Raw genomic sequence first — 16,166 nt, 5'->3', positions numbered from 1 at the left:
CTTGTCTTAGTCCATGAAGCAATATACATCAAGAAGACTTGTTAAGCACTTGATCATACACATGATCACTAAAATGCAACAATATACAAATAGATACCAAATTATACATAACTTTGGATTATATCATGCACTTCAAATTCAAACTCCTTTCTCCGGGCGCATATAATTTGATAGTGGGAAGCCAATCTTAGTGCTCATTTTTTCCCTTTTTACGGCTTTGGGTCTTATCTATGTACTATGGGAGGACTTCCGAAGGCATAGTTACATTGGCCAATAGCAATATCAAATAGGAAAACCTTTAAGCATCATCATCTACACTTTTATGGTACATTCTAAGATAAGAAAGGGCTTAAACAAAATGGATTCAAAACCATGGAAAAAAAAGTGGGAGAAAAAGAGAAGTACAAATCACTCTCAATTTGGTAAGAATCAATAGTATCAACATGGAGATTAAAACATAAACATAAAAAGATTTGCAGAGATCAAATGATCAAGATCTCACCAAAATAATCACTTAGAGAGTGAATCAATCTACTAATAAACACTTGAAACATGGAAGGATTTGTAGAGATCAAATAATTAAAATAAGTGGGAAACACATGGGAGAATCGTGGCTCTAAAAACAAAAAAACCGGTTCATAGAGTTCATAAATCAAACAACATAAATTCAACAATCTCCTGTTATGAAATACAACAATTTCAGGCATCAAAATGAAGATCTAATTTATTAATTTGTTTGTAAAAAACTCAAAGAAATATCAGTAAAAAATGCTCAAAAAATCACATGGAAAAGCTCATGGAAACTAGATCAATTTGTGCATGGATTACTCCTTCAACTATATGGATCAATGATTTAACATCAAATTGACGAAGGCAGCTTGTTGTAATTAACAATTTACAAAATAAGAATTAAGTAGAATAAAAGAAATTGATGAGATCTTACTTAATTGATGAAAACCTTAAGACTAGATCATCTATGAATTGAATTTGAATTTTGAATCACTAGTAATGGAGTCATCAAGGAATTTTTATGGAGCTTTGTCTCACATCACCTTCATATATATTGGAAGAGCGAGAGAAATGGAGAAAAGATAGCCTAGGGTGTGTCACACCATTGGGTTGAGAGAGAGAGAGAGTGGTGTGCCACTCTAGTGAGAGAGAGGATGAACTCAAGTGTAAAGATTTAAATGGGTATTTATAATGTTGAGTGTAGAGACACTTTAGATTGTTTTAATCTAACCATTGAAATCTAACATCCATGGTAATAAAGAGAAGCTTGATCGTAGCTCACCATCCATCATCGTGTCATCTATATGTGTGGTATGGATTTAACATCCTTATCTTCCATTTTTAATAATTATAATTCACTCTAATTTCCCTTGCATGAAAATACCATTATTCTTATTATATAATTCAAATTAAAGGTGAGTTGGAGAGCATACCCTTGATATAATTTGATAAAAATTCCAGCAAAGAAATATTCAATCTTCCCTCCCTTTTATAAGAATATGTGGGGCTAATCAAATCATGCCACATAAGCTAGTTAGTCAATTACTACATACCCTTAGGATTTCTATTTAAATTTCAAACCCAATGCCTTTTCTAGAAGGGCCCACAAGTCACATCAGTGTACAAACCACTTGTTTTGTACATTTAACATGTGGCAAAATTAATTTTTTAATTTTCAAAATACCACAAAATTCAATATTACGAAATGCCCCCCATCATGACAAATTACATATTGACAAAAAAGGCCACCATAGGGAATGACATCACCCCCACACCATCACCACGTGGGGGTTGGAGTTGAGATTCCCATGGCCTCATGCAGACACTCATTGTCCATTTGGGTATCCTATGTGGGTCTTGAGGGGTTTGTCTTTAACTATATTTTTGTAAAAATAATTCTGAAAAACACTTTTTCTTGTCCAAAAAATCCAGAAAAATCTTCAAAAGTTCCCAAAAATCATTTTAATCATTTTCTATAAAAATAATCAAAATTTCACAATATTTAAAAATATTTTCAAGTGAAATTAGAATCCTATAGAGTTGAATTAGGGATCAGAGCATTCTACTTGGCTAGACTAGGAATCCAAAGCCACATTCTTGGTATGACCCAACAAACTCATGATCCACAATTTATAATTAGGGGCTCATGACATAGATTATCATAGTCAAATTAATAAGTGACCCTGAATCCCCAAGTAGTAGTAGATTTCAGGTGCACTTCCTAGAGGGCATGCACACGCAAGGGGTGGGGGTTCATCTCTTGGCATATGTGCATGCCTCTTCTCAATGAATCCTTGAAAGACTCAGCTGGCCCTAACCTTCCTATATAGGGCTAATCATCAAGTTTCAACCATCATACGCATAAAATCCCATTACCTTGGCCCAATCATCTAGTCATGAGGCTCAATCAAGCTAAATAACAATAATAACAACCGATCCTGACTAGGGGCAACCTTGAAACCTCTCGGTGCCTTTGATATATACATCAATTCTCCTCATGATTGTCCTAAAGTTTTCATGACTATTGGTCCCAGTGTATAAATATCCTAGAATCATGTCGCTCTTTTTACTCCCACTGTAGTCAAGAACTATAACATGTCGGTGTTACAAGGCCTTAAAAGGCCATAAATCCAACACCAAGTACATTAAGAGTTTCTTAATAGTGGTTCAATTATTCAAAAAATTCAGAGAGGTGGCATCGAATAAGCCTTATTACATCAAGTATGAAGGTGCGAAGCAAAAGAAGATAGGAAAAAAGGAAGCTAATAGTGTCCCAGGCTATTCTTGATATTTGTGACTCAACATTTGATGAAGAGTTTCAAATGTTATCATCTTTAAAGAGAAAAACATGTTTTTTCATCCATTATTGGAGTTGTTTATTGAGATCCACCGTCTGTTTCTTATAGAAGGCAAAAGTCTAAGAATTTTGTCAAAGAAAATCTATTACGGGGTTACTCAAATTGATATTTGTCATCTTCCAAAAGGCCATCATCTATCATCTTCACAAGTATGTGCACAGATGCTCTTAGGTGAACCAAACTAGCTGGGAGTCGAAGATGGTTCGACAATTGTAAAAGAGATTGAAGAAATTATCTTGAGTGAAGAATAGCAACTCAATAAAGAAGAATCACCCATTGTATCAAATGCAATTTGATTTCTTCTATCAGCAGCTATCAAAAAGCAATAGATCTCTTAGAAGTTGAATTTTTATTATACTCCTTAAAACTAGTCATGGCTCAGGCGAATCTGAGGCTTAACCATGATTCAAAGGAAAATGAGACACAAAATTATAATTTAAGGATTCATATCGATATCAGAGTCGGCCAACTCCCAAATTTTGAAGAAAAGGTTCTGATACAATGTGTGTCAGGCCCAACACACTATGCACACAGTCCAGTTCACTTTAAACCAACAACCAACCCATGTGCACAACATTTTTAGAGTCTATAGAAATTATTCTAACAAGAATAGAGGTAGAATAATCCATTTCAACTTCAAGATTATTGTGTAAGTCTTTGATCCCTAATTGCCAAAATCTTATTTTTCTCTTTCAAATATGTTATTGTTCATTAAAACATCCTCTCAAATTTCGTAATATTTAATTAAATGATTCCTTAAAATGATGGAGTAACCTATAGCTGGTGTTGACACTTTTCACTGTGTTAATCTGCCAATCACAGTTTGTAAAATTAAAAATGATATGTAGCATGGTCATTCTCGTTGACCTAAGTTTACATATAGGACGACTTGAGCCCCTCTAGAAAGGATTTTTGATTAATGTCATAGAAATTTTACATCATTACATGGTGTTTGCATCCTTTTCATTATTTTCACATATCCATCATGATGTAGGCTAGGGTTTGTGAGCTGTTGTCGGGAATTATTAAACCAAAGATGGTTGGGGTGGAATCACTCACACTGAGTTGGAGGAGTCTCTCAACTCCAATGGATGACTCACTCAACTCCAAAACGAAGCAAGAGAATGCTTGTAAATAGTTTCTTTTTTATTCAGATCTTATCATCATAGACGAGTTAACCAGGCACCTATAAGATGAGGTACCATGGTGTTTGTTGTTTGCACATGACATAGTTTTGATGGATGAGACTAGAGGTGGCATCAAAGCAAATTTAGAACATTGAAAAAAGGCTCTAAAATCTAAAGGTTTTAAAATTAGCTAGACTAAGACAAAATCTATAGAATGCAAGCTTAATAACAATAAAAGTAGAAATGAGGAGGTAGTTGAAATCGTTGGTCAAGAAATACCTAAAAGAGACCGTTTTCCAATATCTAGGGTTGATAATCCAAGTGAATGAAGAGATTGATGAAGATGTCACATATAGAATTAGAGCTGGGGAGGCAAAATGGCATTGTGCATCTATAGTTTTAAGTGATTGTTGCATGCCATTGATATTGAAGGCGAAGTTCTATAGGATAGCTGTAAGACTAGCCATGTGTTATGCAATGGAATGTTGGGCTGTTAAGAAGCAATGTAAATATAGGATAAATATAGTTAAGATGAGGACGTTGAAATGGATGAGCAGCAAAACAAGAAAGGATAAAACTTAAAATGAATACATGCAAGGGAACTTAAGTGGCTTAAATAGACGATAAAATGAAGAAAAGTAGACTTTGATGAGCTGGCCATATGTAGTATATAAAACATATATCTAATACAACACCTGTTTTAGGTGCAATTTGGTTCAACTGAAAGGCTTTAAAAGGGTAAGAGGAAAGCCTAGAAGGATATGGATAAAAGTAATGAGAAAAGATACGGTAACTTTTGGTCTTATTGAGGGTATGCTACTTGATAGAGAATAATCGAGGAACATGATTCAGTTAGCCCACCCAAAATAATTAGGATAAGGCTTAAATGATGATGATGATGATTATTCAAATTTCTTCATCCCCCTTTACAACTAATGTACAACATTTTTATGAACTCAAAATCTAAGTCTAGATTCTTCTAAAGTCCCCCTAATCAAGTCCTTGTAGATTGGAAGACCAAAACCCACCATTGGATGTCTTAAAACAATAGCTACATGTAGAACTAACCTTATTACACATGCAACGTAATTCTAACGCAAAATACATTAACATATATGCAAGACCCTCATTTTCCATACATAATTTTCCAAAGCAAAGTAAACCCATGCACATGCATCATAGAATACCCAAGTCCAAGGTAACAATCACGATGAATAGGCGCCCAACACGGTGTTGATTAAGAGCATTGGCCTCACGCTGCACCATTCCCTTATTCTTAAACTTGACCTCAACTTCCTATTGAGGTCGGTCCATAGCTGTTCATTGAGTTTCTTTGATTCTTCTTGCGAGACCCATAGATCTTTAGAACCAAGCTTATCTCTCCATTGGACAAGAATCCAAAACATCAATAGTTTCTCGAGGTGAAGGAATGAACATGGTTGACAATCTCTTAAAAAGTTGGATCTGGTTCACCATAATATTGGTATAGATCATAAACGTTGAAGATGGGGCTAACGGACAAGTTTGGGGGTAGCTCTAGGGAATAAGCATTTTGCCGAGATTCTTTAGAATATGGCAAGGACCAAACTTTCTTTGCTTCAGATTATTATAGGTGGCAGTTGAGAGTCATTCTTTCCAAAGACAAACCATAACAAGATCTCCTTCTTCTATTTTAGCATGGCACCTATGCATATCGACATTTGCCTTGTAGTGTTATGCTGTTTGTTGTAAGTTTTGTTGGATCTGCTTGTTCATGGTTTTGATGTTTTGGGCGAACTCTCCTACTTCTATACTGATTCGCCCAAGATTAGTCAATAGCAAACAATCCAAAACAAAAAAGGGATGCCGACCATACATGATCTCAAATGCGGACTTTGGGGTCGAACAACTTTTAGCATTATTGTAAACAAACTTTGCTTGAGGTAGTATAGCTTCTCACCTCTTTGGTTCTCTCCTCCCACTAAACTTCTCAAAAGGTTTCCAAGAGTTGTATTAACAACTTTTGTTTGGCCTCGCTTTTTGGATGCTAGGCACTTAGAAAACAGTAGTGGTGTACCCACAAGCTTCCAAATGGTGCGCCAAAGTGGCGTATAAAATGCATATAGCGAGGGATGTCATGGTCCTTTGTATACCATGTAACCTTGCAATTTTGTAAAAGAAAAGTGTGGATACATGAGATGCATCACTTGAAAATTTTGCAGGGCACAAAGTGATACATCTTTGAAAACCTATCAATAACAACAAAGATAAAATCGAAAGCATGCTGGTTGATGTAGTCCAAGAACAAACTCCATAGCGAGGTCTTCCCATGGAAATTTATTTGTGTAAGGGCATCTTCCCCTTAGCACATTGTCATATTATTCATCTTTCCCCAAAGCGAGACACATCACACTTTAATGAATGCCGGTACCATAACTCCTTAACTAATGCTTTGGTCCTATCTCGTCCAAAACATCCACCAGTGTAACTCGGTGACGAGTTATAGTCGTAAGGAACCAACAGGCAGACATAGTGGATTTCCTTTGAAAAGATAGCCATTAACCCTGTTGTAGCCTTCACAACTTCATTCTCGACATTCCTATGGATCATGACAAGGATAAATACTCGTTCTCCTCTTCTCAAATTCATCCTATATGGCTTCTTTCTCTTCCTCTTCCGGAACTTCTTCCTTTAACAAGTTCATTTGAACCTCAACCTTCCTCTTCAGGCACTCATACGCTCTATGACCCTTTTCCCCACACAGATAATAGATTTGAGTCTAAAACCATGACAGGTTTGCTACTCTCCTTAATTCCTCCCCCTGCATGAAGGTTTGGATGATTGGAGGGATGTGCAAGACCCTTGCCATATGACCTTTCCTTTTATATCCTTGAAAGGCTTGCTCTTATCACTCTTTATAGATGAGATCCTTTTTTATTTCTCTTCTGCCTTAAGTGCCATTTGATATGTCTCTCCAAGTTTGTGAAGAGAGTACATCATGAGGTTGCCATGGATATTAGATTTCAACTCACTTAAATATCGGGCCACTAGCTCATCATCATTCTCATACATATTTAACCGGGTTAACAATTTGCAAAACTGTTCCATGTAAATTGACAATAGATTGATCAGCTCGTTGGCACAATTGATGGAGCTTCCGATACAAGGAGTGAGAATAGTCCAACGGAAAAAACTTGTCATGTAGTTTGACTTTCATTTCTGCTCATGTACTAAATTTATGAGTGCCTCTTCTCTCCCGACTACTCTGATATTGTTGCCACCAAACTCGAGCATGCCCTTTTAGTTTCGTGGAAAAAATCGAACCTTTTGTTTCATCCAAGATATCGTTCCATTAAAAAAAAATGTCTAAAGATGCTATTGATTGAACTTTACCTTAAAAATCCATAACATTGACTTGGACACTTTTGTCTGCACCTTCAAGGACTTAAGCCAAGCGCTCCACTCTCCAACAACTATACCTTAGCCTGCCTTTTAGGGAAAATTCGATAGAGCTGCGGTCATCAGATTCTAACTTCGTGCTTGCACCATCTGAACCAGTGAGAATACTATTGGTACCTAGACGAGGTGGCTGTGGGAGCCCTTTGCAAGAGTTCGTTTACGATTTGATGAAGCTCTTGGTTGGATTGTCTAAGTTCCTCCAATTCAGCCCGAACATTAATACCATCAAATGATGCTTGTCTACAAAGTTGTTTTGTCTATGAAGTTGTCTTTGTGGAGGCATCACAAAGTTTGTGGTTTCAAGGGGGATTGAATTTTCAAGCTCTTTCTGCTCTAGTATCAATTTGATGCGAGTGGTTCTTACGAAATATTGTCAGGAATAACTCAACCAACAAGGTGCCAGAGGAATCACTCACATTGAGTTGGAGGGATCGCTCAACTCCAATGGAGGACTCAACTCCAAAATGCAGCAAGAGAATGCTTGCAAATTTTTTTTTTCATTCAAAATTCATCAACCCTTTTACATCCAAATTATGGGATTTTTATAAACTCAAAACTCAAGTTTACATGCTTCTAAAGACCCCCTAATCAAGTCTCTATACTTTCAAAGACTAGAACCCACCTTTGGAACTCTTTAAATAATAACTATGTGTAAAACAACCCTAGTACACAAGCAATATAATTCCAATGCAAAATACATTGACTTTAATGCAAGACCCCTATTTTCCATAAAACAATTTTCTGAAGAAAAATAAACCCATTCGCATGCATCATGCAATACCCATTGTAGGGTAACAACCAAATTGACTAGGCGTCAAACTTGGCATTCACTAGGAGCGTTGGCTCAACTCTGCATCATATCCAAATTGTGTGATCATACCAAATCCTTTCTGCCCTTCATTCCAAAGATTGACGACCTTATATACTAGGAATTTCACAAATGATGATTGATTCATTTAGAATGATTCATTCATTGAGATACCAAAGCTTCATAAATCCATGTGGTGCAATTGACAAGTACCTTAGCCTATGTTTCACAAATGAAAAGGTCATCCTCCCAGTCGTTTCATATATCACTTATGACATTTCACATATCGTATATCTCATATCCAAGAGGTGCAACTTTAGACATCTGAAAGTTGATTAGATTATTGGTATTGGTTACCTAATCCAATGGCAATCAGGTATACTTTAAATTACCCTCAAATACCCTAAAACTTTGGTCAAAACTACTTCCGTGGTAAAACTTCATTCATATATACTTAAAAATAGATCATCTTACAAAAATACTGAACAAGCCTTCCAACAATCTGAGTCTCATTTGGAAATTATACCCGTCTTTATGAGAAACTACAGAAATAATAATTTAGTCCCTTTCCTACACTTCAAACCAGATCTAACAAATTATAATCAGCTGATAGTTTCTCAAATAATCCATGATTGTCGCCTTTAGATACATTCCAATGACTTTGAGAACCTTCAAAGAATGTTGGATTGGAGATTGATTTGCTTTGATTAAATAAATCATAATTGTTCTGTCCAAACCAATCCCTACGACCAAAAACTGTAAATACCTCTCTTAACCCCCAAATTTAAACCACTACAATGATATCCAAGCCCTAATAGACTTCAAGGCCCTTTTTCATGTTCCTCCTACTTCCCAAACCCTAGTTAGCCCCAATTAAACCCTAATCAGGTCATAATCAGCCTCCATTCAACCATGCTCTACCCAAATTAACCCTAGTTCACTCAATTGGATGCTAATTCCAAACCCTAATTCTCTCAACACCACTCCTACACATCCCTATTCAATCTACCTAATGGCACGTTTGGTTTGCATGGAAATAGTTTCTAGAAAACATTTTCACATGAAAAAATTCTCTCATACGGTCAAGTGTGGGAATATATTTATACCAATTGGTCTTAATGCGTTTTTTTTAAAAATATTCCCACACTTGACAACATGAGAGAATGTGCCAATTGATGTAAAATGATTCCCACACTTGACCACATGAGAGAATTTTTTATGTATGTTTTCTAGAAAACATTTTCACACAAACAAAATGTCACCTAATTGTCAATCAAATACCTTCTTAGGTATCTCATATTCCTTACATATCATCATTTAGGGGATCCATAGCCACATATATTACTCATCCTTCTCCTACTTTTTTGTCGATTACATTCTTTTATTTCTCAAATCTTATTTAATTTTTATGCTCCGACACTTCTGCAAAACATTAAATTTAATTTCATTGAAAGATTCATAGAAGTCAATTTATTTTGATACTTCCTTTTGATTTGCAAACACTCTGTGATCACGACCTAGGTGGTATATGGATACATAAATGTATCTAAATACTATTGGCCGAGCTCTCTCTTCCTTGAGTTTATATAACTATTGTATAGTTGAAGTTCCTCGCCTTTTAAAAATTAAGGATTCGCTAGTAATTAGACTGGAATGCGATTTTAAAGGATCATGCAATGATTTCATAAAACTAGTTCTTTTCACATTACCAAATGTATGCCCACTTTAGAAGAGCAACTAAAGTTGTAGAAGTTCTAGATGTGAACCGATATATTATGTTTATAATTATGTAATCCAAAGGTTTTATATGGTCGGAAAAATACATAAAATTGAAACGAAAAATGTCTAGAGGAATAGAGAGCATAGGGTAGATAGATTGGAATCAATGTAAAATTAAGTTATATGTGAGGATACATAAATACAAGGAAAGTATATAATGAGATCATTTATCTTTGGTACAAGGTGATCACAAATAATCTTGATCATTGGATGTGAAATTGGGTGGCTACGATTATTTCATTGACCAAGCTCAAAGTTCAAAAGAAATTTTCTCGAACTTTGTAACACACCCAAGCTATTAGATTTCACATCGGATGGTTGTAAGTAATTGCGTCCTCCTTGTACCAGAGATAAATGACCTCATTGTATATAATCCCTAAATACAGGTCTTCCAAATGCTTTATTACTGACGATTATTTGTAGTACGGACTTATATGTAGGAGCATGTATCAAATGCTTTTCAGGAGCATAGTTTACTTCTACTTCCTTGGTCAAAAGAACTACTTGGGACAACTTTTTCAATATGAAATTTTGGAAACTACTTAAGAATTACTGGATGATTGTTAAAAATAATAATAATTGAACTATGAATTTGCTCTCACCATCTAAATATTAGATGGTCTCTATTCAATCTCAAATTATTATTTTTTCATGGGCTAGAGGGTACACTTAAAAATGTTTTTGTATTGAGGTTAATCTATGGATTGAAGAGGTTACATCCCCAAAATTTGAGGTCCTAAGATCATATCTAGGTGGGGTTTTACCTGAGGGAGTAAACATATTCCCATGTAATAGAATATCTTTAGGCTATATGCATAGTGGGCCGTATTTATTTGGAGTACTGATGGTGGAATATTTTAGGATATATGCATACTGGGCAGTATTTATTTGGAGTACTGATGGTGGAGTAGTAACTCAAAATTCCGTACGTAATAAATCCTCATTCTCAATGAACTTCTAAAGGCCATGATTTCATCATAATAAAGTTTCAACAAACTTAAATTCTAGAAGAAATGAAAGAAACTCAATTCAAAGATTGGCGATCACTTAGCAATAAATCAAACGATCCCACCATCTTAGTTTCAGTTGCTTTTTATTCCTATATTTTAGAGAAGTGGGATAAAGATGTCGGGTAATTAATATTAGAAAGTGAGAGATTGAAGAAAACAGTTATATGAAATAATGGTAATAAATGATGGTACTTAAAATAATGGTAATAAATGTTAGTTCTTGTTGAAAGGAATGAAACTAACTAAATGGAATATGACAAATACATAGGGCGCTGATAAGTATTTGGCGGTTTGAATGCATATCATTTTATTGGCAATACATATATTACATTAAACATAAAAAAATAAAAAACAGCAACAAATGTATTACATTAATGGCAGAATTTGAGCGGGAAAATAAACAACTATTCAACCTTCAAACATCTACTTGTTAAAGGGGTGTTTATGATCACCAATGGGTCTTTGTTTGGCAATGCTTTCGAAGATATTTGTTTCCAAGTTATATGAAATGAACTGTATAATTTCCAACAAATCTTCCCTGATAGGCAGATCTCAATGTGAAAAGCAACAGATATAAATAACAATATATAGCTTCATCATCATCATCCAAGCTTTATTCCAACTATTTGGGATTGGCTACATGAATCTTGTTCCATCGTTCTGCTCTGTCAAAGGTGTATATATATATATATATATATATATATATAGCTTATTGTAGAAAAATACCTATATATAGCTTAAAGGAAATAATCCAACATGTTGTTCATCTTTTCTTTCACCGCAGCTAAGCAATGAGTTGGAACTCATAAACTATCATGATGCCAATGAATCCTTCAAATGCATACAAAGTAAAACTAAAATGCTTTCTTCTATCCATATCAAAGGATTTGTGTAGAAGAGTATTGCTTCATATGATTTATTGTAAAAGGAAACAGGAATGATTTCTATAAGGGATCACATAATGAAATCTGAAAATTAATTGTCCATTGATCCCTCCGACAAGCCCCTTGTTCAGGTTGTAATCCTTTACGACTATAGGAATCTTTGCTATTGCTCAGATCTATTATGACTGTAGATTGCAGATGCCTAATATGGTTATAACAATTATGAGTGGGACAATACAGATATATTTCTTCTGGATATTTATCTCGCATAAGGAAATCACTACAAATTTATTTTTTGCAGAAATGCACAAGAGATCTTATTGAGTTAATAAAAAGAAACAAATCCCCCATTAATCTCGAACTGTTAACTGAGACATAGAGAGAACAATGTTATCTTGATAGACGATGGAAAGAAGGTTTAGTCAAAGGGTACAGTAAGATCAGTAGAACTAAGAAAATAACGGGTTATAGAGTAGGCAATAAAGAATAAGTAACTCTAAGTAATGTGCGGTAACCTTGGTTAAGATAACTAATCAGATAATTGTTAATTGCCATCTTATGTGTTTCAATATTGGAAGAATTCGACATTGATTCAATTATCATCATGGTCAGGCATCTAAGACAAGTAATTCGGTCACTTTAGTAATAGAGTAGCCATTATTGAATGTTGACGAAGACCTCGTATGTTCGTAAGGTTAGATGATTACTTGGAGCAAACCACCAAGTCTTTTTGCATAATCTGTGGCAGTATTTCAAAAGGGTACATTAATAATATTATGGTTACAACAATAATAGATTGATTGCAAACGCACAATGCATGGTTCATTGATTAACGAGAATGATTATGCACCATAGATTGTGTTGATTACTTGCAAAGATGTCATGGAAAGCTTCATGGATTGAAAGCACAAACTAATGGAACTCAATGGGGTAGATTCTCTCATTTTTCTCAGTTTATAGTTGGTTTCTCAACTTATAAAAACAAATTTTATCATTCAGGTAGAAGATAGCCAAACCCAGTTAGTTACTCAAAGAGGAAAGGATGCTGAAAAGATGCTTAATTTTGGTGAATATTAATCCCAATAATTCTAAATGATTATCAATAAAGTAGAAAAAGTAAATGAAGGAACAATCATACAAAATAAATGAAGGAAGCATTAGCATATCAAGGCCATTGGTGTTACAAGACTTTAAAGAGAAAGGACTGATGTGAGGACTATATAAGCTAATGTATCCACAAGGACAATTACTATTATGCCAAAAATAGTCCTCAACTGAGGCAGATTTATTAATCTGCAAAAATATCTACCAAGTACCCTGTGATTAAATGAGCATCATTTCTATTTTTTGTATTGTTATCAGATAACATTCAAAGAATTGCCCTTTATTGTGAATAAGTCAAGTAATAATTTTTTGTTGGTTGGTCACCATGGGTAATGGGGAAGCTTAGTGTAAACCCCTATTCAAAGCTATATGTACTGCATGCCCCACATTAAAGGACAATCCCTTTAGAAGTAAAGGCCAGAAAGGCACAATCTCCTCAACCAGTAAAGTGATAAGATCTTTATAGTTGATGCCAAAATTAGATCCAACCCTACCGTAAAAGAGGCCTAGGATACCTATGTACTGCACATTCAATAAACACCATCTTCTAAAACCTTGAGATGAAAAATCTCAAAAAATAACTTAGTAACCACACAGAGAAACCTTGTGATGAAAAAACTAAAGAAATAACTTATAAACCACATAAACAGAAGTTGATTCCAATGAGAAAAATGTGGCTATGTTGCTGACCAATGTGTCAATAACACATGCATGGAAGGAAGCCCTAATAAGGGAAAGACAGTGCTGCCAAGAGAGAGAGAGAGAGAGAGAGAGAGAGAGAGAGAGAGAGAGAGAGAGAGAGAGAGAGAGAGAGAGAGAGAGAGAGAGAGAGAGAGAGAGAGAGAGAGAGAGAGAGAGAGAGAGAGAGAGAGAGAGAGAGGATCCATTAAATGGAACTCCAAAACTGCAGATTTTCAGACAGTAATCCTTGAGCTCACCCCATGTTCATCAAATTACAAATGGGTTAAAACCAAGTTTAAATATAAGAATAAAGTGCATAAAAAATACCGTATTTGCAGGCATCAATGAGCTCCTGAGAGTTGGAAAGACGTCACTTCACTCTGTCTATGCTGTCGTGGCTGTAGGTCCCCCCAGCCAAAAGAATCCTCCTTACATTTCTGGTTTAATAACCTCTAGAGAGAGAAAGATGGAGAAATCACCTCTAGAAAGAGACCAGTAATTACTGATTAATCATCCCTGCACAAACACACAAACAGAAAGAGGGAAGGAGAGAAGCCTAATTTGAACAAATCTGCAAATTTAAACCATTAACTTGTAAAAAGAGCCAATATAAATCAAACCCATAAATTGAAATCAATTTGCAGCACTTAAAAAAATGAAGGGAGAGATACGAAACGCACATACCAATTGTAGAGAGAGAAAGTAACATTATGTAGATTGCCATGGTGAATAAAGGAGAAGCCCACAGATTTAGTCAGGTCTTGCCGATGCAGCATCATCAAGATTCTCAACGCAAACCCCCATTACCAAACCCATGCAATCAACCCATTAAAATTGTAGAGAGAGAACGAGAAACAAAACAAGAACAAAATATCAATCTGTTTTTTGAATAAATGGAAAATAATTAAAATAATCATGCAAAAAAGGAATCAATCAAAACAGAATGGGTCGAGTTAAGGGGAAAAAAAAAGACAATAATAAAATAAAGAAAAAGGGCCCACATGAAGTTGTGAATCTTGCTGATGCTACATCTGCAAGCATTGACTGCCACACATCTTGATTCATGCACGAGCGCACTCAGCTCCCCAAAATCAATCGAAAATTTGGATGAATGGTGGGCCGAAATTTAAAAAAAAAAAAAAAAAAAAAAAAAAAATGAGAAGAGAGAGAAAGAGAGTCCTAGAGGGAGAGAGTGAGTATTTCTAGAGAGAATGAGCATTTTTTAGAGAGAGAGAGAGCATTTTTTGGGCTATGAAACACGGGGTTCATGCAGGAACAGAAGCTGAGAGAAACGAACGCATGGCAGAAGAAGCAGCAAAACCCGTAAGAGACGGGCGTTTTATGTGTCACTCAACTCTCTCTCTAACCAATGAGATTGCCGATTTCTGCCACGTTGATGCTAATAAGGTATGACGTGTGTGCAACGAGAATCCAATCTCTCTCTCTACCCTTCTCTCTTTCTCTCTCTAGGGGTGAGATGATGATGACGTAGGTGCAAGCAAGAATCCCTCTCTCTCTCCAGTTCTAGAGAGAGAAAGAGAAGGAAAAGATGGCTTTTTACACCAAATCCAAATCTGGTGGAAAACAATCAGAAACTGGAAAACAGCTGGAGTTTATAATTGGGTTTGTTCTCTTGTTCTTTCCTTGTGTTTTGTGAATTGTGTAGTGGTTTTTGACTTACCTGATCTTGGTTTTCGTTTGTTGGAAAACTGTGTACTGTACTAGAATTTGGCCTGAAAGAGAGGGAATTAAACCAGAGTAGGTAACCGAAAACCAGATCATGGAGACGATAGAATCGTTAACAGAGATAAGGATGCGAATTTCAGAGAAAAAAGAAAGGGGAAAACAATGGAAGAACAGTTGGATCCTTTCGCTATTTGAAGAGGAGCGAGAGAGAAGCATAGGGCATTCGAATCCATGAAAACCATGACTGATCGATATTGAATAGAGGGACATAAGCCCTCAAAGGGCCGAAACACAGAAGAGAGATGAACTCATGAAAACACAGAAGACAGAAACTCATGAAGCGAAAAGACGGAGATGGAAAGAAGAGAAGCCCTGAAATAAAGAGAGGGATAAACCCATGAAGCGAAAAATCAAAGACAAAGAGACAGAGAGAGAGAGGAGAGTACTGAGAGAAGAGAGGAGAAAAGGTTGAGGGGTGGGGTGAGAGATATAGAGCTCGAATATACTGAGATAGAAAAAGAGACCAAGAGGAAAAGCACTAGAATATACTGAAGAGAGAGAGAAATGAAGGGGGAAGGGAGAGGAAGAGAGAGGTTTACTATATATAAATGCTGAGGGCATGGTAATAAAATAGAAAAAGTGGGATTTGTGATTGGCTACAGGTGAGCTGGAGTGGAGTGCGCATTGCTTACAGTTACCATTCCCCATCTTAAACCCTAATTTTGTTTTCTTCTTTAGGGCATCTCTTTTTACACGCCCAAGCGCTGGATTTTTTTTGGGTT

The 16,166-nt window shown here is 35.7% G+C and overlaps 1 long non-coding RNA gene across 1 annotated transcript; it reads right to left on the bottom strand.

Annotated features, from left to right (window-relative positions):
- Positions 1 to 11,617: 11,617 nt before the first annotated feature.
- Positions 11,618 to 15,959, bottom strand: LOC148781377 (uncharacterized). The gene is made up of 2 exons (XR_016058911.1): positions 14,383 to 15,959; positions 11,618 to 14,214 (listed from the first exon to the last, which is right to left on the bottom strand). It is a non-coding gene; the product is annotated as an uncharacterized LOC148781377 (long non-coding RNA).
- Between the last annotated feature and the right edge of the window lie 207 nt (positions 15,960 to 16,166).

This window comes from Amborella trichopoda, chromosome 7 (assembly GCF_054954075.1).
Source record: "Amborella trichopoda isolate Santa Cruz 75 chromosome 7, AtrichopodaSantaCruz75HAP2 v2.0, whole genome shotgun sequence".
Classification (NCBI taxonomy): domain Eukaryota; kingdom Viridiplantae; phylum Streptophyta; class Magnoliopsida; order Amborellales; family Amborellaceae; genus Amborella; species Amborella trichopoda.
Note: the sequence above shows the minus strand (reverse complement) of the source record. Positions and strands in the feature narration are given on the sequence as shown.